Source organism: Pleurodeles waltl, chromosome 3_2 (assembly GCF_031143425.1).
Source record: "Pleurodeles waltl isolate 20211129_DDA chromosome 3_2, aPleWal1.hap1.20221129, whole genome shotgun sequence".
Lineage (NCBI taxonomy): Eukaryota > Metazoa > Chordata > Amphibia > Caudata > Salamandridae > Pleurodeles > Pleurodeles waltl.
Genome location: NC_090441.1, coordinates 9,404,510 through 9,431,874, shown reverse-complemented (window position 1 = coordinate 9,431,874; position 27,365 = coordinate 9,404,510). Strand labels below are relative to the sequence as shown.

At 53.4% G+C, this 27,365-nt stretch overlaps 1 long non-coding RNA gene across 1 annotated transcript in view; it reads right to left on the bottom strand.

Annotated features, from left to right (window-relative positions):
• Positions 1-26,885, bottom strand: part of LOC138286385 (uncharacterized) — an 82,316-nt gene extending 55,431 nt beyond the window's left edge. The window contains exon 1 of the long non-coding RNA XR_011201983.1: positions 26,858-26,885. This is a non-coding gene — a long non-coding RNA (uncharacterized lncRNA). The remainder of the gene's footprint in view (positions 1-26,857) is intronic.
• Between the last annotated feature and the right edge of the window lie 480 nt (positions 26,886-27,365).

The following is a 27,365-nucleotide window of genomic DNA, read 5'->3' as shown; positions in this document are numbered from 1 at the left end:
TATCTGCGGTGGTGCCACTGGCATATGTGGCGTGTCCACTGGCAGTGATTGTGGCAGCCTCAGTAGCGGCGGTGCTTGCGGCGCTCATTGGCCTGCAGTGCTGGTGGGTGGCTCAGTGAGCGTGCTGGTGGCGGTGGTGTCCTGGGACGCGGTGATGGTAGCGCCGGTGTCCTGGGAAGCGGTGCTGGTGGTGTCCTGGGAAGCGGTGCTGGTGGCGGCGGTGTCCTGGGAAGCGGTGCTGGTGGCGGCGGTGTCCTGGGAAGCGGTGCTGGTGGCGGCGGTGTCCTGGGAAGCGGTCTTGTCCGCCGTGCAGGTTGGCGGCGACTTCCCTTTCTTTCTGTGCCCCTTCCCCACCTTGGATGGTGGCGCAGCTGTCTTCACACTCCCAACTGTAGTCCTGGGAGAGCCCTTGGTGGCAGGTATTTTGCCCTTCTCCCTTCGGGCTGTGGCCAACTTCTTATGTTTCTGAGGTGGGGGACTGTCTGTGGTCTGGCTCCTTGGCACACTGGCTGCCCTGCTGCTTGGCGCACTCCAGAAGCCGGTTACTGCTGGCACCACTGTTCCCGTTGATGTGGTGGCTGAGGTGCTGGGTTGTGACCTGGAAAGCCGTGCCATAGGGGACGGAAGGGGTGGGGGAGGGGAGGGGGAAGAGGTCAAGGCTTGACAGGAAAAGTTTTAGACACACTGGGAAGGGTAGATGGAGGGGGTTTGGGAGTGGAGGAAGAGGTAGTGGTTGTAGGAGGTGTACATCTGCTGAATTTGGGTGAAGGTGCATGGGCTGGAGGCTGTTGAGGTGGATGGGTGTTGGGTGGGTGGGTGCCTGCGTTTGTGTACTTTGGGAGGAGGGCTCACAGACACACTGGGAGAGGAAACTGGGGATGTGTGACTGGTAGTGGTGTGGTGAGTGCACATGAGCCGTGTGTGGTGATGGACGTAGTGGCTGAAGATGTAGTGCATGCAGGTGTGAGTGGAGACGTGACAGGGAGGGATGAGGGAGACGAGGAGGAGGGGGACACAGTGGAGGCAGTGGATGTAGGTATGTCTGCATGTGTATGATGCTTGTGTGAGTGCCTGTGGGATGTGTGGTGCTTATGTTTGCCAGAGCTACCCTTGTGTGTTGAGGTGTGTGCATGTTGGTCTGATGGTGTGCTTGGGATAGGCTGAGGTACAGGGGATTAGGTCTGGGTGGAGGAAGTTGGAGGGGGGGAGGCTGGACACAGGGACAATGGCTGCCATTAGTGCTGAGGCCAGCGTATGAAAAGCTTGCTGTTGGGCTGCCTGACCAGAATGAATGCCCTCCAGGTATGCATTTGTCTGTTGCAACTGCCTCTCTACACCCTGGATAGCATTCAGAATGGTAGACTGCCCAACAGTGAGGGATCTGAGGAGGTCAATGGCCTCCTCACTGAAGGCAGCAGGGCTGGCAGGGGCTGAGGTGCTGCTGTGAGGACGGTGCTGGTGGGGGGGCGGCTGTACCTGTAGGTGCAGGGGGCACAGAGGGGCCCGCCACCGCAAGGGAGCTCCCATCAGAGGAGGAGTCCGTGTCGCTGGTCTCAGCGCCTGTCCCCGCTGTGGAACTCCCCTCGCCCGCCGTCCGCTGTTTCGCCCTCCAGGGCCATGTGGGATGCAGCTCCCTCCTGCTCCGGTGCCACTGCTCCTCTGCCTGATGATGCTAATGCACATAAGAACAGGTAGACCACAAAAAGGTGGGGAAGACAGAAGAAAGACATGTTCAGTGCATGCAATACCGCTACAGTTGGCGGACACTACAGACACAGCAGCCCTCTGCACTACGCCATGCACTTAGAGTTCCCTAATTAATCACAGGGACATGGGGTACAAGGCCTATGCCCGACTGCTGCACACATGAGTCACAGGAGCCTGACTAGGTGTAGATGGCTCTTAACACTGGTGGGGTGGCACATAGCCTGCCTTACGGAGGGAACATGCCTACAAAACTCGTCCTGGCCAAGGGGTACCCACAGCCCACCTCCCCCAACCAGACACCTCCAATGTGCGCTGAATCAGCTGAATGAGAGCGTACTCACCCCCTTGTGGCTGCTGTGATGCTCTCAAGCGCCCATCCAACTCCGGGTACGCCACCACCAGGATCTGGAACATCAGGGGTGTCATCGTGCAACGGGCCCCCCCCCCCCCCCATCCCCCACATTGGGAACTCATCCCCAGCTGGGCCTCCCCTGTCTTCTTGCTCAAGCGGCGAATGTCCTCCCATGTTCTCCGGCAGTGGGTGCTACGTCTGTGGTTGACACCCAGGGTCCTGACTTCCTTGGCAATGACACGCCAAATATCCTTCTGGTGGGCACTGACCTACAGGAATAGGTCCGCACTGTCAGTCATTGGCCCGCATTCCTACCCTTGCCATGACACACATACACTCACCGTCGTTTCATGCACGCCTAATTCTCCCCTTCCATCTTCCATCCACACAGGCATTGCCCATACAGCATGCTCACAGTGTACTTACCTGTTTGTCTGAAGGAACGTAGAGCAGCGTGTACGGGGGGAGGACCCCATCCACTAGTTTCCCAAACTCCTCCGTGGTGAAGGCAGGGGCCCTTTCCCCAGACACATGAGCTATTGTCTCTTCCAGACTGAGGTCACAGCAGCACTTGCAGTGTAGGTAATCTCCTGTTGAACATCAGGTATCAAGTGAGTGAACAGATAGAAAATGGCGGTCATGTCCGCTGCGGTGCGTACCGTCACCGCCAGCGTACATCGTCATTGGCTCCTGGGACCCATAGGGCCCAATGTTAACCAATGCAGGATTGCGCCGTGGTCTTCGACCGCCGACTGCGACGGTGTACAACGCCAGCGCAGTTACCTCATATCCCATTGTCCCACCTTACAGGTCAAGCAGCCGCCATTTCAGGGGGCCACATGGCATTATGTTTAAATGCGTCACACATACCTAGGCCTTGCATACACACTAAGACAGGCACATATCGGATTGAAAAATATGTGCAATAAAGTTGTGTTTTCGTACATCAGTGTTGGCTGACCCTCTGCTCGCTGTTCTCCTCCACAGAGTACGTCCGCTGGGGCAGGTGAGGAGATGGCGGCATCCTCCAGTGTACAGACCGCTGGTGGACCTGTTGACAATGGAAGAGCGACATGTAATTGTCACCTACAGACTGGACCGTGCCACAATCCATGAACTGTGTGCCCAGTTGGAGCCAGACCTGATGTCCGCTATCCGCCATCCCACAGGTATCCCCCCCCTATAGTGCAGGTGCTGTCAGTACTCCATTTCCTGGCAAGTGGGTCTTTTCAGACGACAGTGGCCATAGCCTCTGGGATGTCCCAGCCTATGTTCTCCAACGTGTTGTCCAGAGTGTTGTCTGCCCTGCTGAAACACATGCACAGCTACATCGTGCTCCCTCAGATAGAGGATTTGCCTACAGTGAAAGGTGACTTCTATGCCCTGGGACATATCCCCAACATCATAGGTGCCATTGATGGTACACATGTGGCCTTGGCCCCCCCCGCAGGAGTGAACAGGTGTACAGAAACCGGAAGAGCTACCATTCAATGAATGTGCAGTTGGTGTGTTTGGCCGACCAGTACATCTCCCATGTGAATTCCAAGTTTCCTGGATCAGTGCATGACGCTTACATTCTGAGGAATAGCAGTATCCCTTATGTGATGGGGCAACTCCAGAGGCACTGTGTGTGGCTATTGGGTGAGGACATGGACCCTATATAGTGTGACTAGGTGTCTGGGAATGGGGTTGCCCCTAAGGGTAAGTGTGTGTCTAACAGTTGTTAACAACATTTGCTGATGGCTCTGGCTACCCCAACCTGTCATGGCTACTGACCCCAGTGAGGAATCCTAGGACAAGGGCAGAGGAACGCTACAATGAGGCACATGGGCAAACTAGGAGGGTTATAGAGAAAGACCTTCGGCCTCCTGAAGGCCAGGTTTAGGTGCCTACATGACGGGTGTTTCCCTATTCTACGCACCAAAGAAGGTGTGCCAGATCATCGTGGCCTGCTGTATGCTGCACAACTTGGCTTTGCGACGACAGCTGCCTTTTCTGCAGGAGGATAGTCCTGAAGGAGGTCTTGTGGCAGCTGTGGAGCCTGTGGATAGTGAAGACGAGGAAGCAGAACAGGAAATCGACAACAGAAACAAGGTGATTCATCAATACTTCCAGTGAGACACAGGTAAGACGACATCACTGCCTGCTACATCTGATACACTTGTTCTACCTCTCATCTGTCTGTCACTTTCACCCAGTGTATGGACCCTGATTTGTCACTTTCCCTTTCGATTTCACAGATGTGGGTCCCACTGTGTGACCTCTGCTATGTTTCCTCATGGACTAGAGCTGTGTGACATAGGTATGCTGACAATACAATGGATATTGCTATTTTCCTCAGTTATTGCAAATACACATTTGTGAAAGCACAGACTGACTCCAGATTGTTTTGTGATTTAAGTGTGTTTATTTAAGTGCTAAATAGTGGAGGGGGTTGTAAAATGGTCAGGGGTGATGGTGGAGGAATGTCCATGGCAGAGTCCAGTCTATTTGTTTCACAGGTGCATTGTCCAAAGGGACATAGGAAGTGGAGCTGGGGCAGTTGGTGGATGGACAAAGTTTCAAAGTGGGACAGAAAAATGACAATCAGGGTGGTCTTATTTCTTGATGGGGGTCTTGGCATCGTGCTCTGTCTTTGTCCTTGATCTCAGGGACCACTTGCAGGGTGGTTCTCCATCTGCAGGGGGTGGGGTGCTGGTGTCGAGGTCCTGTGGCGGTGCCTCCTGTCTACTAGCGCCGGCGGTGGGCAGTTCATCGTCCAGGCTAGTGTCAGGGGCCCCTTGTTGTGCCACAGTGTCCCTCCTGGTGTTCACGAGTTCCTTCAGCACCCCTACAATGGTGCCCAGGGTAGTATTGATGGATCCGAGTTCCTCCCTGAACCCCAAATACTGTTCCTCCTGCAGCCGCTGGATGTCCTGAAACTTGGACAGTACTGTTGCCATCGTCTCCAGGCGAATCAATCAATCAATCAATCAAGGATTTGTAAAGCGTGCTACTCACCCGGAGGGTCTCAAGGCGCTGGGGGGCGCTACTGCTCGAACAGCCAGGTCTTGAGTTGCTTCCTGAAGGAGAGGTGGTCTTGGGTCAGACGGAGGTGGATGGGGAGGGAGTTCCAAGTCTTGGCTGCCAGGTAGGAGAAGGATCTTCCTCCCATGGTGGCTTTTCTAATGCGTGGAACGGCGGCGAGGGCGTGGCTGGTCGATCGTAGCTGGCGGGTGGGAGTGTAGAAGGTCAGGCGGTTGTTGAGGTACCTGGGGCCCAGGTCGTGGAGGGCCTTGTGTGCGTGGGTGAGGAGGCGGAACGTGATTCTCTTGCTGACGGGGAGCCAGTGCAGGTCTCTCAGGTGTCCGGAGATGTGGCTGTGTCGGGGGATGTCGAGGATGAGGCGTGCGGAGGCGTTCTGGATGCGCTGGAGTCTTTTCTGTAGTTTGGTCGTGGTTCCGGTGTAGAGGGTGCTTCCGTAGTCCAGTCGGCTGGTGACGAGTGCCTGGGTGACCGTTTTCCTGGTTTCGGTGGGGATCCATCAGACGATCTTTCGGAGCATGCGTAGGACGTTGAAGCATGATGATGAGACGGCGTTGACTTGTCTGGTCATCGAGAGGGAGGAGTCCAGGATGAAGCCCAGGTTGCGTGCGTGGTCCGTTGGTTTGGGTGCGCATCCCAGGGCAGGGGGCCACCAGGAGTCGTACCAGGTGGAGGGTGATGATCCAAGGATGAGGACTTCCGTCTTGTCTGAGTTCAGTTTCAGGTGGCTGTTCAACATCCACTCAGCTACGTCTTTCATCCCTTCGTGCAGGTTGGTTCAGGCGGTGGCTGGGTCGTTGGTGAGGGAGAGGATCAGCTGGGTGTCATCGGCGTAGGAGATGATGTTGAGGTTGTGTTGGCGTGCGATGGCTGCGAGGGGGCTCATGTAGACGTTGAAGAGGGTGGGGCTGAGTGACGATCCTTGTGGTACGCCGCAGATGACTTCGGTGGCCTCGGATCTGAACGGGGGGAGGTGGACTCTCTGGGTTCTTCCGGCGAGGAACGAGGTGATCCACTCTAGTGCCTTCTCTTGGATTCCGATGTTGCTGAGGCGCTGCACTAGGGTGTGGTGGCAGACAGTATCGAACGCTGCGGAGAGGTCCAGGAGGATGAGTGCCGCTGTTTCCCCGTTGTCGAGCAGGGCTCGGATGTCGTCAGTGGCTGCACTGAGGGCGGTCTCGGTGCTGTGGTTGGCTCGGAAGCCGGACTGCGAGTGGTCGAGGGATCCGTTGGTCTCGAGGAAGGTGGCAAGCTGTTTGTTGACGGTCTTCGATGACTTTGGCAGGAAACGGGAGGAGCGAGATGGGGCGGTAGTTCTTGAGGTCGGTGGGGTCTTCAGGAGGGCGCTGAGTTCGGCATGCTTCCAGTTCTCCGGGAAGGTGGCGGTGTTGAAGGAGCAGTTGATGATGTCCCGGAGGTGGGGTGCGATGACGGAGTCGGCTTTGTTGAAGACGGGGTGGGGGCATGGGTCGGTTGGTGATCCGGAGTGGATGGTGTTCATCGTGTGGATAGTGTCTTCGGTGCTGACTGGGGTCCAGGCGCGGAGGGTGGTGTTGGGGGGCGTTGGTTTGGGGGTTGGGTGCGTGGTCTGTGCGCCGAAGCTGTTGTGTATGTCGGCTATCTTGCGGTAAAAGAACGAGGTGAGTGAGTCGCAGAGGTCTTGTGAGGGAGTGATGTCGTTTCCGGCGCTGGGGTTGGAGAGCTCTTTAACGATGTTGAAGAGTTCCTTGCTGTTGTGTGCGTTGTTGTCTAGTCGTTCTTTAAATGCTGTCTTCTTGGTGGTGTGGATCAGCTGGTGGTGTTTGCGGGAGGCGTGCTTGAGGGCGGTCATGTTGTCTGTAGTCTGGTTTTTTCGCCAGGCTTTCTCGAGGGTGCGGCAGTTCTTCTTGGAGTTCTTGAGGTCGATGTTGAACCAGGAGGCTTTCTTGCTGTTGGGCTTGATGGGATGGGTTTTCAGCAGTGCGAGGTTGTCGGCGCAGTTGGTGATCCATTGTGTGAGGTTGTTGGCTGCTTGGTTGGGGTCCGCTGAGCTTGCGGGAGGGTTCTGGTTCAGTGATGTGGAGAGCTGGTCGGTGGTGATCTTGTTCCAGCTCCTGTGGGGAGCCTGGTGTGGGTGGTGGTGAGTCGTGGTTCTTCTGAAGCTGAAGTGGACGCAGCTGTGGTCTGTCCAGTGGAGTCCGGTGGAGTGGCTGAAGGAGATGTACTTGCTGGAGGAGAAGACTGGGTCAAGCGTGTGTCCGGCGTAGTGGGTGGGGGTGTTCACCAGTTGCTTGAGTCCGAGGTTGTCCAGCAGGGTGGTGGTGTTGTTGTCGTTGTTGTTCTCCAGGTGGAAGTTGAGGTCCCCTAGGAGGATGTAGTCAGTGGAGGGGAGGGCGTGTGGGCTGATGAAGTCTGCGATGTCTTCGCTGAATTGTGTGCGGGGTCCTGGGGGTCTGTAGATGAGGGTGCCTCTGAGTGTAGTCTTGGGGTCGGTGTGTATCTGGAAGTGAAGGTGTTCGGCGGCTGTGAGGGTGTCGTCGGTGTTGGTCGTGATGCGGATGGTGTTCTTGTGGACGATGGCGATGCCTCCTCCTGTCTGGTTGGCGCGGTCCCTCTGGGTGATCTTGTATCCGTCCGGGATGGCGATGGCGATGTCGGGCGCTGAGGAGGCGTTCATCCAGGTTTCTGTGAGGAAGGCGACGTCTGGAGATGTGGTGTCGAGCAGGTTCCAGAGTTCCACGGCGTGTCTGTGGATGGAGCGGGTGTTGAGCAGGATGCACTTCAGGTGGTTGCTGCTGGTGCTTGGTTTGGCGGGTGGGGTGCGGGTCTGGATGCAGGAAAACTTGCAGGATTGGCAGGTGAAGGGTCCGTGGGTGCGTCTTGGGGCGGCACGGCAGCACCCGGGGATCCGGCCGGTGTTGAGTGCGAGGAGGGTGGCGGCGCTGTAGGTCTTGCGGGTGGGCTGGCCTCTGCGAGGGCCAGGGGGTCTGGCGCTGGGTGCGGGCCAGGCGCGGACGGGCGCAGACGGGCTTGCCTTAGGCGCGCCTTTGGCGCGCCACTGCGTGCGTCCGCTGTGGGGTGGGAGAGGGAGGGAGGAGTAGCTGGGAGGTGGGAGCGGGGCGGCCAATGGGGAGCGAGGGGGGGCGGAGCTATGGGACGCAGCAGCGGGAAACGGGCGGCAGGGGGGAAAGCGCGGTGTGCAGGGGAACCGAGGAGAAGGACCCCCAACAGGCAAAAAAGGAGAGGGGAAACCCAAGGCAGCAAGGACACAGGTAAACAGGGGCGAAGCAGGCACTTACACGAGGGAGCAGGGAAGAAGGAGGAAACTGGCACTCGAGGCTGGGAGGAGAAAAGCAGCGGTCAGCGGTCACACGGGGGCTGCGTGGCGGTGAGGGGAGCGACCTGCCTGGAAAACAGGAATAGTGGTAGGTTCCCATGATGTTAGAGGGCCTCATGGAGAGTGGGTTCCCTAGGCCTGTCCTCCCCCTGTTGCCCAGCAGCCCTCCCAGTTCCCCTGTGTTCCTGGGCCTCTGTCTCCTGAACCGTGTGCCCACTGCCAATGCCCCCAAGTCCCTGCTGTTCTTGGGGTGGTGGGTTAGCCTGAGTTCCCTGAAGTGGTGGACACACTGCTGCTTGACGTGTCATGGGGACAGAGGTATGGGCCCGGTGGGTGCTGGTGTTACCAGAGGGGGGAGGCTCTGTTGTGGCTACTGCCAGTGTGAGGGGAACCAACTGTCCTGAGGTCCCAGATGGGCCGGGCTGGTCATCTAGATCCAGTTGGGCAGAGCTGCTGTCATCAATGTGGGCCTCTTCTGTGGGTGGAGTGGACATGTCTGGAACATCCTGTCTGGTGACGTTGGTTAGGGGTCCTGCAGGGGGTTTAAAGGCATAGTTTATCTGTGTGTTCCATGGTGTGCAATGGGTGGGTGACCCTGTACCCCAGTGGTTGCATTCCTGTGTAGGAGCTTGTGTGCTTGATGTTTAGGGGTCTGTGTGGGTATGTGCAGTGGACATGCATTTATGATGGGTACCCATGCTTTGTTGTTGCATGAAGGGCCTGGTGTTGGGATGTGTGGTTTGTGATAGTGGGACATCTGTTAGGAGTTGGAGTGATGGGGGGTGAGGGTGAAGGTATGTGATTGCATGCAAGTAGGGTGGGGGATGAAGTAGTGAAAGCTTTGACTTACCAATTCCTCCAGCTACTCCTGTGAGGCCCTCAGGATGCAGTATAGCCAAGACCTGCTCCTCCCATGTTAGTTGTGGGGGAAGAGGTGGGGGTCCGCCGCCAGTCCTCTGAACCACGATGTGGTGTCTTGAGACCACGGAACACACCTTCCCCCGTGGGCCGTTCCACCTCTTACTGATGTTATCCTGTGTTCTTGGGTGCGGTCCCACTGCGCTGACCCTGTCCACGATTCTGCGACATAGCTCCATCTTCCTAGCTATGGTGGTGTGCTGCACTTGTGATCCGAATAGCTGTGGCTCTACCCAGATGATTTCATCCACCATGACCCTGAGCTCCTCCTCAGAAAACCTGGGGTGTCTTTGCGGTGAACATGGGGTGGTGTGGGTGATGTCTGAGGTAATGTTTAGGGGTGTGTGGTTTTGTGCGTGGATGTGTGTGTGATGGTGTTTTGTGCCTCTGTATGGTGTTGTCATCTTTGCTGTGCTGTCTCTCTGGCCTTCGTCAATATTTTAGGTAGTAAGGGATTGTGGGAGTGGTGTGTGTATGTGTAAAAGGTGCGTGTATTTGGAATTGTCCAATGTGCTTGTGTTTTGTAAGAGTGTATTTTGAGCGCGGCGTTGTGTTATCACAAGTTTATCACTGACCTTTGGTGTTACCGCCAATGTTGTAATGAGGGCCATAGTGATTATGCTCAAATGGCGTTCACGAGAAAATCTCAAAAAACAAATGTATAAGATTTCAGTGTGCTCTAAAAAAACATTTTTAGGCTGCTAGTGAAACAAGCTGCTTGAAATACTATCGACAGCTGGTGACTAACATGGAAGATCGGTCAGGCACCCGTAAACAGGCTGGAAACACTGAAAGATAACCTTTGTTTGTGCTCAAAGACGACGATAGTCCCACGCCAATGAGCTGACACCACCATCATCAGTTTTGTGAAGACACGAAAGAGGATCACAGTAAACTTAAAAAGCTACTTGCTCACTTTGAAACACAGTTAACGTGTGAAAAATTCAGGATGCGGGTGTGTGAATAAGCATTGTGAAGGTCCAGCACTACTATAAAGTATCCTGTTTGAGCACTGACAACACCTCAGCCAGGGTGTGCATTTAGAAATTGTCTTTGTGGAGGTAGCTGTTGACTGACCACCAAAAAAAAAAAAAAAAAAAAAGGACCTTTTAGTTTTTTTTGTGCACAAAGAAATGAAAAATAAAAAGAACCACAACCTATCTCTGGAGGTGGGACAACCTACTCTGCGCTTGTGCAGAAGAGAGATGGAAACACCGCTGGAGCAAGGAAGATTAGCTCTCCGTCAGACACTGAATGAACATAGCAATAGGTCATGAGCTTCGCAGGTTTCTAAACGTAGATGACCACTGCTGTTGCTTTTGCCATCTCCATTCCTCCCAATGACTCCCTCCCATTTCTGTTAGTCAGCACAAACCTTGGCACTGAAAAAATAAAAAATACCAAGCCAAAGGCACTTTACCGTCAAGTCTGCGAAGATCCACATCCAGAGCTGATCCCACATAGCCTGCTCTTCCTTGCCAGCACCAAATGTTGCGGCGTTAGTCACACAAGCGCAGAACATTTTGATAGCTGCCTGTGGATCTTCCATGGTGTGTACAAGCTTGAACTTTCTGGTGCAGAGCCTATGGGTGTCTAAAACTGAAACTTTATAACAGAGGGCACAAAAACGCATAGACCTCAGCCAGATTATGTTGTGACTTTAAAGACTCATATTGACAAGCAGGCTGTATGTCACCACACTAGACTGAGGAATAATAGTGGGTAAGAGACAAAGAGCCCACACAAACAGTTGTAGACTACAGTTCTAAGAAAGACTATTATTTTGCCACACTATGTTCTATCTTGCGTGTGATGTTTAATTAAAAGACAAGTATTAAATGGAACATTTGTTGTACACACACGGGCAGTAAATATGAACACACACTCAATGACTTAGCCCCAGACCAATAGGTTTTTTATATAGAAAAATATTCTTCTCTTAATTTACTTTAGAACCACAAGATTCTGAATTCAAGTAAGTACATAAATTGTAAGGTACTTGGCATAAGTAAATATAGAACTTGGAATGAAAACAGTAAGGTACACAGTTCTGGCAAATATGCAAATAACCTATTTTAAAAGAGGACACTGCAAAATTCAACAGTTCCTGTAGGAGGTAAGTAGAAGTTAATTTAGCAGGTAAGTAAAGCACTTACAAGTTCAGTCTCCAGGGCATAGACAGCCGACTGTTGGGGGTTCAAGTCAACCACAAACACCCAGCACCAGCAACACAGGGGCGGTCAAGTGCAGAGGTCAAAGTAGCATAGGCGCTTATGGAGAAAAGGGGTGCTCCGGTTCCACTCTGCTAGCAGGTAACTACCTGCGTCCTCTGGGAGCAGACCCGGGGAGTTTTGTATAGCACTAGGTTGGGGGGTGTCCCAAACAGGCGCACAGGGCCAGCCAGGTGCAGTGTGCAAAGTAGGTGTCAGGTTTTGAATAGAAATCAATGGAGGGACCCAGGGGTCACTCTGGTGATGCAGGCAGGGCATGGGGTTCTTCTTGGGCCAGCCACCGACTGGGCTAGGATGAGGGATGCCTGCTGGTCACTTCTGGACCGGTAGTTGGTTCCTCTTGGGGGCTGCAGGGGCAGTGCTTCTTCCAGGCGTTGGGATCTCTGTTACCAGGAAGTTGCGGTGAGGGGGAGCCTCTGGATTCTCTCTGCAGGCTTCACCGTGGGGATGCAGGGAGATTGTCTCAGGGTGGCCACGTCGTTGGAGTCACCTGGGGGTCCACGCTGCAGTGTTGGTTTCTCTGGACACAAGCTGGGGGCGTTGGTGCAGAGTGGCGGGGACTCACGCTTCAGGAGTGAGGTGGGTGTCACTTTAAAGATGGTTTCTTCCTTGTTGTTTGACAGAGCCCATATCCACTAGAGTTTTTTGGTCCTTTGGGTTGAAGGGCAGTACCCCGAGTCGGCAGAGGTCGCTGGTCCCGCAGGATGCGTCGCTGTTGCAGGTTCTTTGAGTCTGGAGACAGGCAGGTAGGGCTGGGGCCGTCAGTTGTTGTCTCCATCTTCTCCACGGGTGTTTTGAGGTCAGGAAATCTGAAATCCTGGGTTCAAGGTCGCCCATAAATACTGAGTGTAGGAGGGTGTTAGGGCTGGAGAGCAGTAGCCAATGGCTACTGACCTTGAGGATGGCTACACCCTCCTTGTGCCTCTCTTTGGGGAGGGGGGCACATCCCTATCCTTATTGGGAAAATCCTCTAAAACAAGATGGAGGATTTTCCAAGGAGGGGGAGGGGGTCACTACAGCTCTGGTCAACTTAGGGGGTGGAACTGGCTGAGGGGGTGACACATTCTTGTTTTTCTCATTATCTCCGCCGGACTTTCCGTCCAAAGTTGGGGCTGTGTCCAGGGGGCGGGCATCTCCACTAGCCAGAGTGCCCTGTGGCAGTGTAACAGGAAGCCTGAGCCTTTGTGGCTCACTGCTAGGTGTTACTGTTCCTGCAGGGGGAGGTGTGAAGCACCTCCACCCAGTGCAGGCTTGGTTTCTGGCCTCAGAGAGCACAAAGGCTCTCACGCCAGGAGGTCAGAAACTAGTCCCTCTGTGGCAGGCTGGCACAAACCAGTCAGTCTTGCATTGAAGGATTGGGTAAAATACAGGGGGCATTTCTAAGATGCCCTGAGTGCATTTTGTAATAAATCCAGCACTGGCATCAGTGTGGGTTTCTTATTTGGAGAAGTTTGATATCAAACTTCACAGTGCTCAGTGTAGCTATTATGGAGCTGTGGAGTTCGTTTTGACAAACCCACAGACCATGCTCTTAATATGGTCACACTATATTTACAATGTCTAAGAATGGACTTTGACACTGTAGGGGCATATTGCTCATGCAGCTATGCCCTCACCTGTGGAATAAAGCCGTAAGGCAGGGTGCATTAAGGCCTGCTAGAGGGGTGACTTACGTATGCCAAGGCAGTATTTGGTGTGCATGCCATCCTGAAGGGGATGCCATGTCGACTTTGCCTTTTTATCCCCACCAACACACACCAACTGCAAGGGCAGTGTGCCTGTGTTAACTGAGGGATCCCTTAGGTTGGCACAACACATGCTGCAGCCCTTAGGGACCTTCCCTGGTCACAGGGCCCTTGGTACCACTGGTACCTTTTGCCAATCAATCAATCAGTAAATTTAGAAAGCGCGCTATGTACCCGTTAGGGTTTCAAGGCGCTGAGGGGGGGGGGGGGGGGTGGCCAGCTGCTATCGGTCGAAGAGCCATGTCTTGAGGAGTTTCCTGAAGGTGAGGAGGTCCTGGGTCTGGCGCAGGGAGGTCGGCAGTGAGTTCCAGGTCTTGGCGGCGAGGTAGGAAAAGGATCTGCCGCCGGAGGTCTTGCGTTGAATTCGGGGAGCGATGGCGAGGGAGAGGTTAGCAGAGCGGAGTTGGCGGGAGGGGACGTAGAAGTTGAGTCTGTTGTTCAGGTAGGCGGGTCCGGCGTCGTGTAGTGCTTTGTGCGCGTGGGTGAGGAGTTTAAAGGTGAGCCTCTTGTCCACGGGGAGCCAGTGGAGGTCCTTCAGGTGGTGGGAGATGTGGCATCGGCGGGGTATGTCGAGGATCAAGCGGGTGGATGCGTTCTGGATGCGTTGGAGTCGTTTGATGTCTTTTGCTGGGATGCCTGTGTAGAGTGTGTTGCCGTAGTCAAGTCTGCTACTGACAAGGGCCTGAGTCACTGTTTTTCTGGTTTCCGTCGGGATCCACTTGTAGATTCTGCAGAGCATGCGGAGGGTGTTGAAGCAGGAGGAGGAGACTGCGTTGACCTGTTTGGACATGGTGAGAGCGAAGTAGAGGATGAAGCCGAGGTTGCGTGCGTGGTTGGTAGGAGTAGGTGGGGGACCCAGTACGGTGGGCCACCAGGAGTCGTCCCAGGCCGAGGGGGAGCGTCCGAGGATGAGGACTTCCGTCTTATCGGAGTTTAATTTCAGGCGGCTCTTTCTCATCCATTCGGCAATGGATTTCAGTCCCTCGTGGAGGTTGGCTTTGGCGGTGTGTGGATCTTTAGTAAGGGAAAGGATGAGCTGGGTGTCGTCGGCATAGGAGAGGATGCTGAGGTTATGCTGACGGGCCAGCTGTGCGAGGGGTGCCATGTATACGTTGAACAGCGTTGGGCTTAGCGAGGAGCCTTGGGGGACGCCGCAGATGAGGTTGGTGGCTTCGGAGCGGAAGGGTGAGAGTCGGACTCTCTCGGTTCTGCCGGAGAGAAAAGAGGAGATCCAGTTGAGGGCTTTGTCTTGAATTCCGGCTTCGTGGAGACGAGTTAGTAGGGTGCGGTGGCAGACCGTATCGAAGGTGGAGGATAGGTCTAGGAGGATGAGGGCTGAAGTTTCGCCGTTGTCCATTTGCTGTCTGATGTCGTCTGTGGCGGCAAGGAGTGCAGTCTCAATGCTGTGATTGCGTCTGAATCCGGATTTAGAGGGGTCTAGGGTGGAGTTGTCTTCGAGGTAGTGGGTGAGCTGTGCGTTGACGATCTTCTCGATGACCTTCGCTGGGAAGGGGAGAAGAGAGATCGGACGGAAGTTTTTGAGGTCGGCCTTAGGTTTCTTGAGGAGGGCTTGGATATCGGCGTGCTTCCAGCTGTCCGGAAAGGTTGCGGTGTCGAAGGATAGGTTGATGATCTTACGAAGTTGGGGGGCGATGGTGGAGTCGGCTTTGTTGTAGACGTGGTGTGGGCAGGGGTCTGAGGGGGATCCTGAGAGGATGGAGTTCATTGTCTTTCGGGTTTCGGCGTCATCTACGTGGGTCCAGGTGGTGAGGCGGTCGGCGTGGGAGTAGTTGTTGGGGGTGGGGTCTGGCGGCGGTGTGGTGTTGAGGCTGTCGTGGATGGCGGCGATTTTCTGGTAGAAAAAGGTGGAGAGTGCGTCGCAGAGTTTCTGGGATGGTGGGACGTCGTTGGCGTTGGGTTTGGAGAGCTCCTTCACGATGCAGAAGAGTTCCTTGCTGTTGTGTGCGTTGTTGTTCCGGCGTTCTGTGAAGTGGGAGCGTTTGGCGAGTCGGATAAGTTGGTGGTGCTTGCGGGTGGCTTCCTTGTGGGTTGCGAGGCTGTCGGGTGTGCGCCCGAGAAGCCATTTTTTCTTGAGTTTCTGGCAGGTGCGTTTGGAGATGATCAGTTCGTCTGTGAACCAGGCTGCTTTTTTCTTTTCTTGGTTGACGGTGGGCCTCGAGTGGTGCGAGGGTGTTGTCGCAGTTGAGGATCCACTGTTGGAGGTTGATGGCGGCGGAGTCCGGGTCGGTGGGGTCGGACGGTGGGTTCTTGGCGAGGGTGCTGGTTAGTTGGTCTTCGGTGACTTTTCACCAGCGGCGGTGTGCCGGTAGTGGCCGTGCGGTGGTGTTCGGTGTTTTTCTTGAATGTGAAGTGGACGCAGTGGTGGTCGGTCCAGTGGAGTTCGGAGGTGTGGCTGAATGAGATGTGGTTGCTTGCAGTGAAGAGTGGGTCTAGGGTGTGACCGGCGATGTGGGTGGGTGTGTTGACCAGTTGTCTTAGTCCGAGGTTGAAGAGGTTGGTGGTCAGTGATGCGGTGTTGGCGTCGTTGTTGTTCTCCAGGTGGAAGCTGAGATCTCCCAGGAGGATGTAGTCCGTTGAGGCGAGGGCGTAGGTGCTTGCGAGGTCGGAAATGGTGTCACTGAAGGGGGCTCTTGGTCCTGGAGGTCGGTACCAGGGACTTATCTGTGTGCGAGGGGTGTCCCAATTTGGGGAAATAATGGTACATTTTAACTGAAAGAACACTGGTGGTGGGGCCTGGTTAGCAGGATCTCAACACACTTCAGTACTCAGTAGAGTCAGCATCAATAGCAGGAAAAAAGTGTTTGGGGTAGGTGGGGGTTGTGGACTGCAAAAAGGAGGCATTTTCCTACAGAGGGTGTGTAAGCTTGTTGAGGAGACAGCGTTAATTTGTTGTGTTATTGATAGAGAAGCCAAGGGTAAACGCCAGGTTATGCAATTGGTTAATGTGGGTGGGGGCATTAAAATGAGTGGGGGGGCCACCAGGAGTCATTCCAGGCAGAATGGGGTGTAGGCAATCACAAGCATTTCTTGTCTGAGTTCAGCTTGAGGCAGCTGACGTCCATCCAAGGGCAGACTGCTCTCCTCCCATTGGGAAAATGCATCTTGGCTTGAGCAGAGTCGTCCGACATGGAGAGGATCAGTTGGGTGTCATTGTCGTAGGAGACTATCTTTACCTCGTGTTTGATGATCTTAGCGAGCGAGCCATGAAAGGTTAAAAAGCTTCTGGCAGTGTGTGGATCCTTGGGCTACTCTGCAGCAAGTGTCTAAGTTCTGATGTGAATGGTGGTAGTCTGACCCTCTGTGTTCTTCTGGTGAGGAAGGACCAGATCCAGCTCAGGGCTTTGTCTCAGATGCTGAAGTGGGAGACTGTCTAGAATGCAGTAAAGAGGTCTAGAAGGTTGAGTGCGGCAGTGCCTACGCTGTGCAGTATGATGCGTATGTTGTTGGTGGTGGCCAAAAGTACAGTTTCGGTGCTGTGATTGCTTCCAGATTGGAAATGGGAAAGTTCTAGGATACGGTGTCTCTCGAGGAACTCTACGAGTTCCTAGTTGATGGCTTTTTCCGTTACCTTGGCTGGGAAAGTGAGCAGAGACATGGGTCAGTAATTCTTCAGCTCCCTAGGGTCGGCTTTGGGTTTCTTGAGTAGCGGGCGGATTTCTGCGTGTTTACAGTCTGAGGGGAATGTGGCAGTCTTAAACGATAGGTTGATGGTTCAGCAAAGCTCTGGTGAAATGATGGGAATGACAAGCTTGAGGATGTGATGAGGGCATGGATCTGAGGGTGCTCCCAAGTGGATGGAGTTCATTATTCTTTGGGTGTCCTCTACAGTAATAGTGGTTCAGCAGTTCGTATCTGGTGGGGGAGCAAGGTCCATGGTGCTGAGCGGTGAAGGCGGGCTCTGTATGCTGAAGCCTTTGTAGATGTCCCAGATCTTACAGTGAAAGAAGGTGGGGAAGATCGTTGCGGAGGTCTTGGGAGGGAGGGATGGATGAGGTTTCTGCCCTGTGGTTCGTGAACTCTTTGACAAGGATAAAGAGCTCTTTGATATTGCGAGTGCTGGTGTTGAGGCATGCTTGAAATGCAGCTTTTTGGGTGGCTCGTATGTTATGGTGGTACGTTGTATTTTTGCAGGCGGTGCGGTTTGGTGGATTTGCGGAGGCTCCATTTACATTACAATCGTCTGAGGCGCGCTTGGATTGATGTAGGTCTTGCGTAAACCACTTGGGAGTTTTGCTATGTAGATTCCATGCCAATTTCCTTAGAGGGCTACATTGGCTGCACATTCAGAGTCAGCGCTTTAGTTTGCCTGCGGATTCATTGGAGTGGTTGACAGCGTTTGGTGATCTGTGCTTCCGTGACTATACCCCAATGTTTGCCAGGGGGTTAGGGAATGTGGTGGCGTGCAGTGTTTGAGTAGGTTAAGTAGATGCACTTGGTCAAGCCAACAGTGTTTGGAGGTGTGGATGAAGGTGAGGTTGTCCCCTGCTGAGAGAATGGCGTAGAGGATGTGAAGGGGTTTGTGGGTAGGGACGATGACTAGTTGTTTGACGCCGAGAATTGTGGGGTCGTACAGGATGTTTGATGTATTGGGGGTCATTGAGGGTATCAAGCTGTAAATCGAGATCACAGAGTGGGATGTAACAGGAGGAAGTGAGTGCTTGGAGAGGCAATGAGGTTGACAATGTCTTGTAAAGACTGGGGTTGAGGTGCAGGTGGCCTGTAGATGAGGGTGCCACGTAGGAAGGTGTTTCGGTTGGTCAGGATGTGGAAATGTAGATGCTCATGCGTTGACAGAATGTGACTAAATGATGAAAGGCGGAGGTTGTTCTAGTAGATTATGGCAATGACACCTCCAGGAAGGTTGGCTCTGTCCTTGTGTATGATTTTGTAGTTGTGCGTAATGGCCGTGGCAATGTCCGTGGTAGCTGCAGGGGTGATCCAACTCATAGCGAGATGGTGACATCCAGAGCTGTTGAGTCGAGGTCTCAGACTTGTAGTGCATGCTTGACGAGGGAGCATGTGTTAAGAAGCAGTGAGGAATCATGAGGTGGTACTTGGGAGTATGCTGGAGCAGGCGCAGCAAGAAAATGATCCATGTTTGTACATGTGGTCAGCTTGGTGGCATGCTGATGATCTTATGGGGTTGAGGGCACGTAGAGTGCTTGCGTTAAACCAGCAGAAGGGGTGAGAACCAGGGTCCCTGGTGCTGGGTGGCGTCCATGCACAAACAGGCTTCCCTGTGGCGCACTAGCGTGGCGGCCGTCGTTAAGGAAGAGAGGTATGGAGGCGGTGGTCCAGCGATAAGGAGGTGGGAGAAGCGCTTTGCATGGGGTGGGTGGGGATGCTGGGACACCAGCATTGCGGGGTAAACACAAGAGGGAAAAAACGAGAAAAGGACAGAAAAGCAGCAAGTGAAAGGGAAAAAAAAGGTCCAGTTATTATGCCCAGTGGTGCCTCTGAAATGGGGGAGACTTAAAAAAGAGGCCTTTGAAGAAAGTGCAAATAGGACAGGAAGTGCAGTGACTAGTTGCAGACTCGCTAAGGGGGATTATGCATCCATGTGTGGGAAGAATAGCCAGCCCATTTAGATGTGCCAGCTGCACCATTTCATCCTGCCCAGGGTGGGCCATCAGGATATTTATGATCCAGTCACACCTGAGCTCCCTTGGCGTGTGCCTGTCTGGAGGGAATGCACAAGAGATGATGCGTCACCCACCCAAACATGTAGACATGCCAGTAGGCAGTAAATATTTAAGAAAATAAAACGGCAAATTTATTAATGTGACATTTTCAGCCACACAAATTAATGTTAGACTTGACCATAAGTTGTGATTTTGAATTGCAAGTCCATAGACACCAAAGTCCAAATTTTGTTTTTTTCAATTCAAAATTAGACAGGCTGCTTCAAGGTAACCCTGATGTTAGCTTAAGTGAAAGTTAGGCCTTGCGGTGGTGAAAGACAAGTGTAATCGTTTTTGTATTACCACAACAGGTTAAAATTAAAAATACACGTCCAACTTGCCCCTGCCCTTTGATCTGTCCCAGGCCCACTAAAGGGGTTACATATGTTTTAAAAATAAAAGGTTTGAACCTGGAAAGATTTAACTTGACAGATCAAAATGGAAGTTTAGAACTGCACACGTAGACTCTGGAATGACAAGCAAGTTATGTTGACCTACTACTTGGGATGCGCAATCATTACTGTGGGCGCACTAGTAGCCTTTAATTTACAAATCCAGGGCATAGGTAAGTACAATTTATTAGGGACTCATAAGTAAATCTAATATGCCAACTGTGTTAAGCATACATCACCATATTTTAAGGCAAGAGCGCATGCACTTCAGCACTGGTTAGTAGTGGTAAAGTGCTCAGAGGCCCAACAACAAGAAAAAGTCTGAGAAAGAGTAGGAAGGCCAACATTTGGGGGTGAACCTTAAGAGAAGGACATTTGACAATAAGCAAAACGCAAAATACATACAGATATTGTATTTGATTCTCATTTTTGAACCACTGTAACAATATGTCCTGCAGAAAAAAATATAAACTGAGCAGATAGGATAGATGCTCGTACAAAATACCAGTAGACTGGACTAACCAGTTAACTGAAAGAAGAAATTGACTGCCCATACACAATTAAGTTCAGCTGCTAACTGTAAATCAACTATATTAACAGGGGAGCTATACTATATGTGAGTTATACTAAGTATGATGATGTACCTCAACTAACCAGTACCTCACCTACTTATCTCAAATGTCCGTAATACAAATGAAGGTCACTCTTCTTTCCATGAAAGAAACAGTAATGGGGCAGATGTCAGACAATACAAGATTGTATAGATCCTCTGAAAAATGGCCATTTAATTTTGGAATCTTTGAGAAACACTGCACTGGTCGCCACCATACTCTACACCACTCTACTCTGTACTAATACATTCTGCACCAATACACTCTATTCCACTGTATTCTATGACACTGCTCTGTCCCATGCCACTGTACTCTACGCCAGTGCACTCTAAACAACTGCACTGTATGCCGCTGCCCTTTACTCTGCACCACTGTTCTCTGTGCCACTCCACTGACACTACAAAACTCCACTCTATCAATCAATCAATCATTAGATTTATAAAGTGCGCTATGTACCCGTTAGGGTTTCGAGGCGCGGGGGGCAGCTGCTATTGTCGAAGAGCCATGTCTTGAGGAGTCTCCTGAAGGTGAGGAGGTCCTGGGTCTGGCGTAGTGAGGTCGGGAGTGAGTTCCAGGTCTTGGCGGCGAGGTAGGAGAAGGATCTGCCGCCAGAGGTCTTGCGCTGGATTCGGGGGACGATGGCGAGGGCAAGGTTGGCAGAGCAGAGTTGGCGTGAGGGAACAGACGTTGAGTCTGGTGTTCAGGTAGGTGGGTCCAGTGTCGTGTAGTGCCTTAGTGTGCGTGGGTGAGGAGTTTAAAGGTGATCCTCTTGTCCACAGGGAGCCAGTGGAGGTCCTTCAGGTGGTGGGAGATGTGACATCGGCGGGGTATGTCGAGGATCAGGCAGGCAAATGCGTTCTGGATGCGTTGGAGTCGTTGGATGTCTTTAGTTGGGATGCCTGTGTAGGGTGCGTTGCCGTAGTCGAGTCTGCTACTGACGAGGGCTTGGGTCACCGTCTTTCTTGTTTCTGTTGGAATCCACTTGAAGATTCTGCGGAGCATGCGGAGGGTGTTGAAACAGGAGGAGGAGACTGCGTTGACCTGTTTGGACATGGTGAGAGAGGAGTCGAGGATAAAGCCGAGGTTTTGTGCGTGGCTGGCTGGGGTGGGTGGGGGGCCCAGGGCGGTGGGCCACCAAGAGTCGTTCCAGGCCGAGGGAGAGCGACAGAGGATGAGGACTTCCGTCTTGTCGGAGTTTAGTTTCAGACGGCTGTTGCTCATCCACTCGGCGATGGATTTCAGTCCCTCGTGGAGGTTGGCTTTGGCGATGTGAGGTTCTTTGGTCAGGGAGAGGACGAGCTAGGTGTCGTCGGCGTAGGAGAGGATGCTGAGGTTGTGCTGACAGGCCAGTTGTGCGAGGGGGGCCATGTAGACATTGAACAGCGTTGGGCTTAGCGAGGAGCCTTGGGGGACGCCGCAGATGAGGTTGGTGGCTTCGGAGCGGAAGGGTGAGAGTCGGACTCTCTGTGTTCTGCCGGAGAGAAACGAGGAGATCCAGTTGAGGGCTTTGTCTTGGATACCGGCTTTGTGGAGGCGATTTAGTAGGGTGCGGTGGCATACCGTGTCGAAGGCAGAGGAGAGGTCTAGGAGGATGAGGGCTGAAGTTTCGCCGTTGTCCATTTGTTGTCTGATGTCATCTGTGGCGGCGAGGAGTGCAGTCTCTGTGCTGTGGTTGCGTCTGAAGCCGGATTGGGAGGGGTCTAGGATGGAGTTGTCTTCGAGGTAGTGGGTGAGCTGGGCGTTGACGATCTTCTCGATGACCTTCGCTGGGAAGGGGAGGAGGGAGATCGGCGGAAGTTTTTGAGATCGTTGAGGTCAGCCTTAGGTTTCTTGAGGAGGGGTTGGATTTCTGCGTGCTTCCAGCTGTCCGGGAAGGTAGCGGTGTTGAAGGAAAGGTTGATGATCTTGCGGAGTTGGGGGGCGATGGTGACGTCGGCTTTGTTGAAGACGTGATGTGGGCAGGGGTCAGAGGGAGATCCTGAGCGGATGGAGTTCATGGTCTTTAGGGTTTTGGCGACGTCTACGTGGGTCCAGGTGGTGAGGCGGTCGGCGTGGGAGGAGTTGTTGGGGGTGGGGGTCAGGGGGAGGTGAGGTGTTGAAGCTGTTGTGGATGGCTGCGATTTTCTGGTAGAAGAAGGTGGAGAGATCGTCGCAGAGTTTCTGGGATGGTGGGACGTCGTTGACGTTGGGGTTGGAGAGCTCCTTCACGATGCAGAAAAGTTCCTTGCAGTCGTGTGCGTTGTTGTTAAGGCGTTCTGTGAAGTGGGAGCGTTTGACGAGTCGGATCAGTTGGTGGTGTTCGCGGTTGGCTTCCTTGAGGGCTGCAAGGCTGTCGGGTGTGCGCTCGAGGATCCATTTTTTCTTGAGTTTCTGGCAGTTGCGTTTGGAGGTGATCAGTTCGTCTGTGAACCAGGCTGGTTTTTTCTTTTCTTGGTTGACGGTGGGTCTCTTGAGTGGTGCTAGGATGTTGGCGCAGTTGAGGATCCATTGTTGGAGGTTGATGGCGGCGGAGTCCGGGTCGGGTGGTGGGTTTTTGGCGAGGGTGCTGGTTAGTTGTTCTTCTATGGTGACTTTTCCCCACCGCGGTGAGGCAGTAGTGGGGTGCGGTGGTGTTCGGTGTTTTTCTTGAAGGTGAAATGGACGTAGTGGTGGTCGGTCCAGTGGAGTTCGGAGGTGTGGCTGAAAGAGATGTGGTTGCTTGCAGAGAAGAGTGGGTCAAGGGTGTGACCGGCGATGTGGGTGGGTGTGTTGACCAGTTGTCTGAGTCCGAGGTTGGAGAGGTTGGTGGTCAGAGATGCGGTGTTGGCGTCATTGTTGTTCTCCAGGTGGAAATTGAGGTCTCCCAGGAGGATGTAGTCTGTTGAGGCGAGAGCGTGGGTGCTTGCGAGGTCGGAGATGGTGTCGCTGAAGGGGGCTCTTGGTCCTGGAGGATGGTATATGAGGGTTCCTCTGAGGGTAGTGTTGGGGTCCGTGTGGATCTGGAAATGAAGGTGTTTGGCTGTCTTGAGGGTGTCTTCCATGTGGGTGTGGATCTTGAGGGTGGATTTGTGGGCGATGGCTATCCCTCTACCGATTCCGTTGGTGAGGTCTCTTCTGGTGCTCTTGTAACCGTCAGGGATGGCGATGGCGATGTCTGGGGCCGAGGAGTCGTTCCACCAGGTTTCGGTTAGGAAGGCTACGTCTGGGGCGGTGGTGTCGAGCAGGTCCCAGAGCTGGATGCCGTGCTTTCGTGCGGAGCGTGTGTTGAGGAGGATGCAGTTCAGGTGGTTGGTGTTGGTTGTTGTAGGCTTCGTTGTTCTGTTGCAGGTGAACTTGCAGGTGCGGCAGGAGAAGGGTCCTTTGGTGTGCTTCGGGGTGGCCTGGAAGCAGGCTGTGGATGGGCCAGGGTTGAGGGCGAGGAGTTCGCTGGCCGAGTAGCGAAGGCTGGGGATGCAGGGGCTTGAGGACCGGGGGGGGGGGATGGGGGTGGCGCTGGGCGCAATCCAGGCGCGGACGCGCAGCGCCAGCCATTAAGAAGGGAGGGGGGAGGGAGGGAGGAGCAGCTGGGGGGCAGGAAGAAATGGCGAATGGGGGCGGGGCTGCAGGGAGGCAGCGGCAAGGGTAGATCGGCAAGGGGGAGCGCCCAAGGGGCGAAAAAACCAGGGAAAAAAGCAAGGCACAAACAGTAAGGAAAAGTTCAAACACAGTCACAAAAAACAATTCTGGCACAAATTACAATCGGGGTACAGCAATCAGAAGGGGCGCAACGGGGGCAGAAGCGCAAGGAGGCAAGGCGCTGAAAAAAAGGAAAAAACAAACACTTACAGGACGGCGAAAAGCGGCACACGGGTCAAGTGAAGCTTAAACAGAGTCCACTAGACACCAGGGATGAGGCGCAGGAGGATGCCTGCGGGTGGAGGAGGGCCTCGAACACGCTAGCAGCAGCGTGGGCGAGGGTCAGGGGCACAAGACAGAAGGGTGGTGCTGCGGACGTGGGGGGCGAGCTCTAGACCTAAAGCAGGTCAGAGGTCGCTCACTCGTGACGCGCAGCGCCAGCCATTAAGAAGGGAGGGGGGAGGGAGGAGCAGCTGGGAGGCGGGAGGGAGCGGCGAATGGGGGCGGGGCCGCAGGGAGGCAGCGGCAAGGGTAGATCGGCAAGGGGGAGCGCCCAAGGGGCGAAAAAAACAGGGAAAAAAGCAAGGCACAAACAGTAAGGAAAAGTTCAAACACAGTCACAAAAAACAATTCTGGCACAAATTACAATCGGGGTACAGCAATCAGAAGGGGCACAACGGGGGCAGAAGCGCAAGGAGGCAAGGCGCTGAAAAAAAGGAAAAAACAAACACTTACAGGACGGCGAAAAGCGGCACACGGGTCAAGTGAAGCTTAAACAGAGTCCACTAGACACCAGGGATGAGGCGCAGGAGGATGCCTGCGGGTGGAGGAGGGCCTCGAACACGCTAGCAGCAGCGTGGGCGAGGGTCAGGGGCACAAGACAGAAGGGTGGTGCTGCGGACGTGGGGGGCGAGCTCTAGACCTAAAGCAGGTCAGAGGTCGCTCACTCGTGACGCGCAGCGCCAGCCATTAAGAAGGGAGGGGGGAGGGAGGAGCAGCTGGGAGGCGGGAGGGAGCGGCGAATGGGGGCGGGCCGCAGGGAGGCAGCGGCAAGGGTAGATCGGCAAGGGGGAGCGCCCAAGGGGCGAAAAAAACAGGGAAAAAAGCAAGGCACAAACAGTAAGGAAAAGTTCAAACACAGTCACAAAAAACAATTCTGCCACAAATTACAATCGGGGTACAGCAATCAGAAGGGGCACAACGGGGGCAGAAGCGCAAGGAGGCAAGGCGCTGAAAAAAGAAAAAAACACTTACAGGACGGCGAAAAGCGTCCCACGGGTCAAGTGAAGCTTAAACAGAGCCCACTAGACACCAGGGATGAGACGCAGGAGGATGCCTGCGGGTAGAAGAGGGCCTCGAACACACTAGCAGCAGCGCGGGCGGGGGTCAGGGGCACGAGACAGCAGGGTGGTGCTGCCGACGTGGGGGGCGAGCTCTAGACCTAAAGCAGGTCAGAGGTTGCTCACTCGCGACGCGTAGCGCCAGCCATTAAGAAGGGAGCGGGAGGGAGGAGCAGCTGGGAGGCGGGAGGGAGCGGCGAATGGGGGCGGGGCCGCAGGGAGGCAGCGGCAAGGGTAGATCGGCAAGGGGGAGCGCCCAAGGGGCGAAAAAAACAGGGAAAAAAGCAAGGCACAAACAGTAAGGAAAAGTTCAAACACAGTCACAAAAAACAATTCTGGCACAAATTACAATCGGGGTACAGCAATCAGAAGGGGCGCAACGGGGGCAGAAGCGCAAGGAGGCAAGGCGCTGAAAAAAAGGAAAAAACAAACACTTACAGGACGGCGAAAAGCGGCACACGGGTCAAGTGAAGCTTAAACAGAGCCCACTAGACACCAGGGATGAGGCGCAGGAGGATGCCTGCGGGTGGAGGAGGGCCTCGAACACGCTAGCAGCAGCGTGGATGGGGGTCAGGGGCACGAGACAGCAGGGTGGTGCTGCTGACGTGGGGGGCGAGCTCTAGACCTAAAGCAGGTCAGAGGTCTACACCACACTATTCTTTACTACTGCACTCTATGCCACTACACTGCATCACTGCACCCTATGCCACTGCACTCTAGGCACTATACTCTGCACTGCACCACTCTACGCCACTGCACTCTGCACCGAGTCTACTCTGCACTCTATGACACTGCACCACTCTGCATTACTGCACTCTCTGCCACTCTATTGTATGCCACTCTATGCTACTCTACCACATGCCACTGCACTCTAAACTACACTGTACACCACTACCTTCTACTCTGCAACACTGCACTCTCTGCCACTGTACAGCAATTTACTCTGTACTACTGCATTCTACGCTACTGCACTCTATGCCACTCTACATCAATCCACTCTACGCAACTGTACAGCACTATAATCAACTCTGCACTGCACCACTCAACACTACGCCACTGCACTCTCTGCCAAACAAGTCTCCTCTGCACTCTATGCCAATGCACCACTCTACACTACTGCACTCTGCCACTCTATTGTATGCCACTCTACTCCACTCTACTTTGTCCCATGCCACTGCACTCTACGCAAATGCACTCTAAACAACTGCACAGTACCCCACTGCACTGTACTCTAAATGAACTTCACGCCACTATGCCACTAACTTATAGCCATGCTAAACAGCAGCCACTCTGGTCAAAACACATTGGCAAAGCCAATAACTCTTGCGTAGACAAGACCTATTGGCTTTGCCAATGCCTGTTAGTACTATGAGGTAGGAGGTCCCTGAAAGAACTGTAAATGTGTAAGTCCTTGTTTTAAACATGCAAATGATGCCTCGTCGGGGGTAGTAAACGTTATATAAATACAATTACATCATAATATAGGCTGCTACAAAATGTGCAAATACATTCCAGTTAAATTAAAAAAAAAAGTGTTTTTCAAATACAGATTTGATTAATATATAGTTTATACCTATTACCAACATTATTTATAACAGTCTAATAAAACCACACACTCCACAGCTCACCTTGGAACACCATTACAGTATCTCTCTGAAAGAAAATATCTTTGCTATTAAAAAACTTCAAGTGACTCCTTTGGTTAAAGTCAATGCAGGTTTTCAATCCCCTTTATGTTTGCAGATTTACCAGTTGCCCACGTTTGAAATGCGTGCGGCGTCCCGAGCTGCTTCTAACGGCCCAATGAGGTACTGTGACGCAGCTCGGGAACAGGTAACTAGAAGGGCAGTGACACAAAAGAAAGTTAGTGAAAGAGGAAAGCCGAGATTATATATATAGAATATATAATTGGCACGAGTACTGACCTTAAAGAAGGGGTAGCGCCGCTCCGACAAGTCTGTAACGCGGCTGCTCCGACCGCAATCCGTTGTGCCCCTGGCAATGCGACCGTTAAAATGAAAAACGCGCATGCGCATGCGCGTCATCCGCGATAAAAATTCAAAGCGCGCATGCGCTTCCGAAGTGCCCGTTGAGGGGAGCAGTTTAAGACGGCGAAATTGACAAAATCGCCTGTGCGCATGCGCACAGTTCTGCGCATACGCACATAGTAGAGCCGACCCGATTCGGACGGGGAGCGGCTAAAGATAGAACACCGGCGCTGCTGCGCATGCCCGCAGGCGCAGCACAGCAGAGTCGCATGAACTGTCCCAGCTCCGAGTGCCTCCTCGGAAGACCATTTACTAGGAAAAGCAGAACAATTAAGAAGCAGCTCGATCTTTCCCCCAAGTCTTTGTGCTTTTTAAGATGGGTATTATATCTAGTCGTTTAATAAAACAAAAACCCAAAACGTCCATAATTAAGGTACAAAACTGA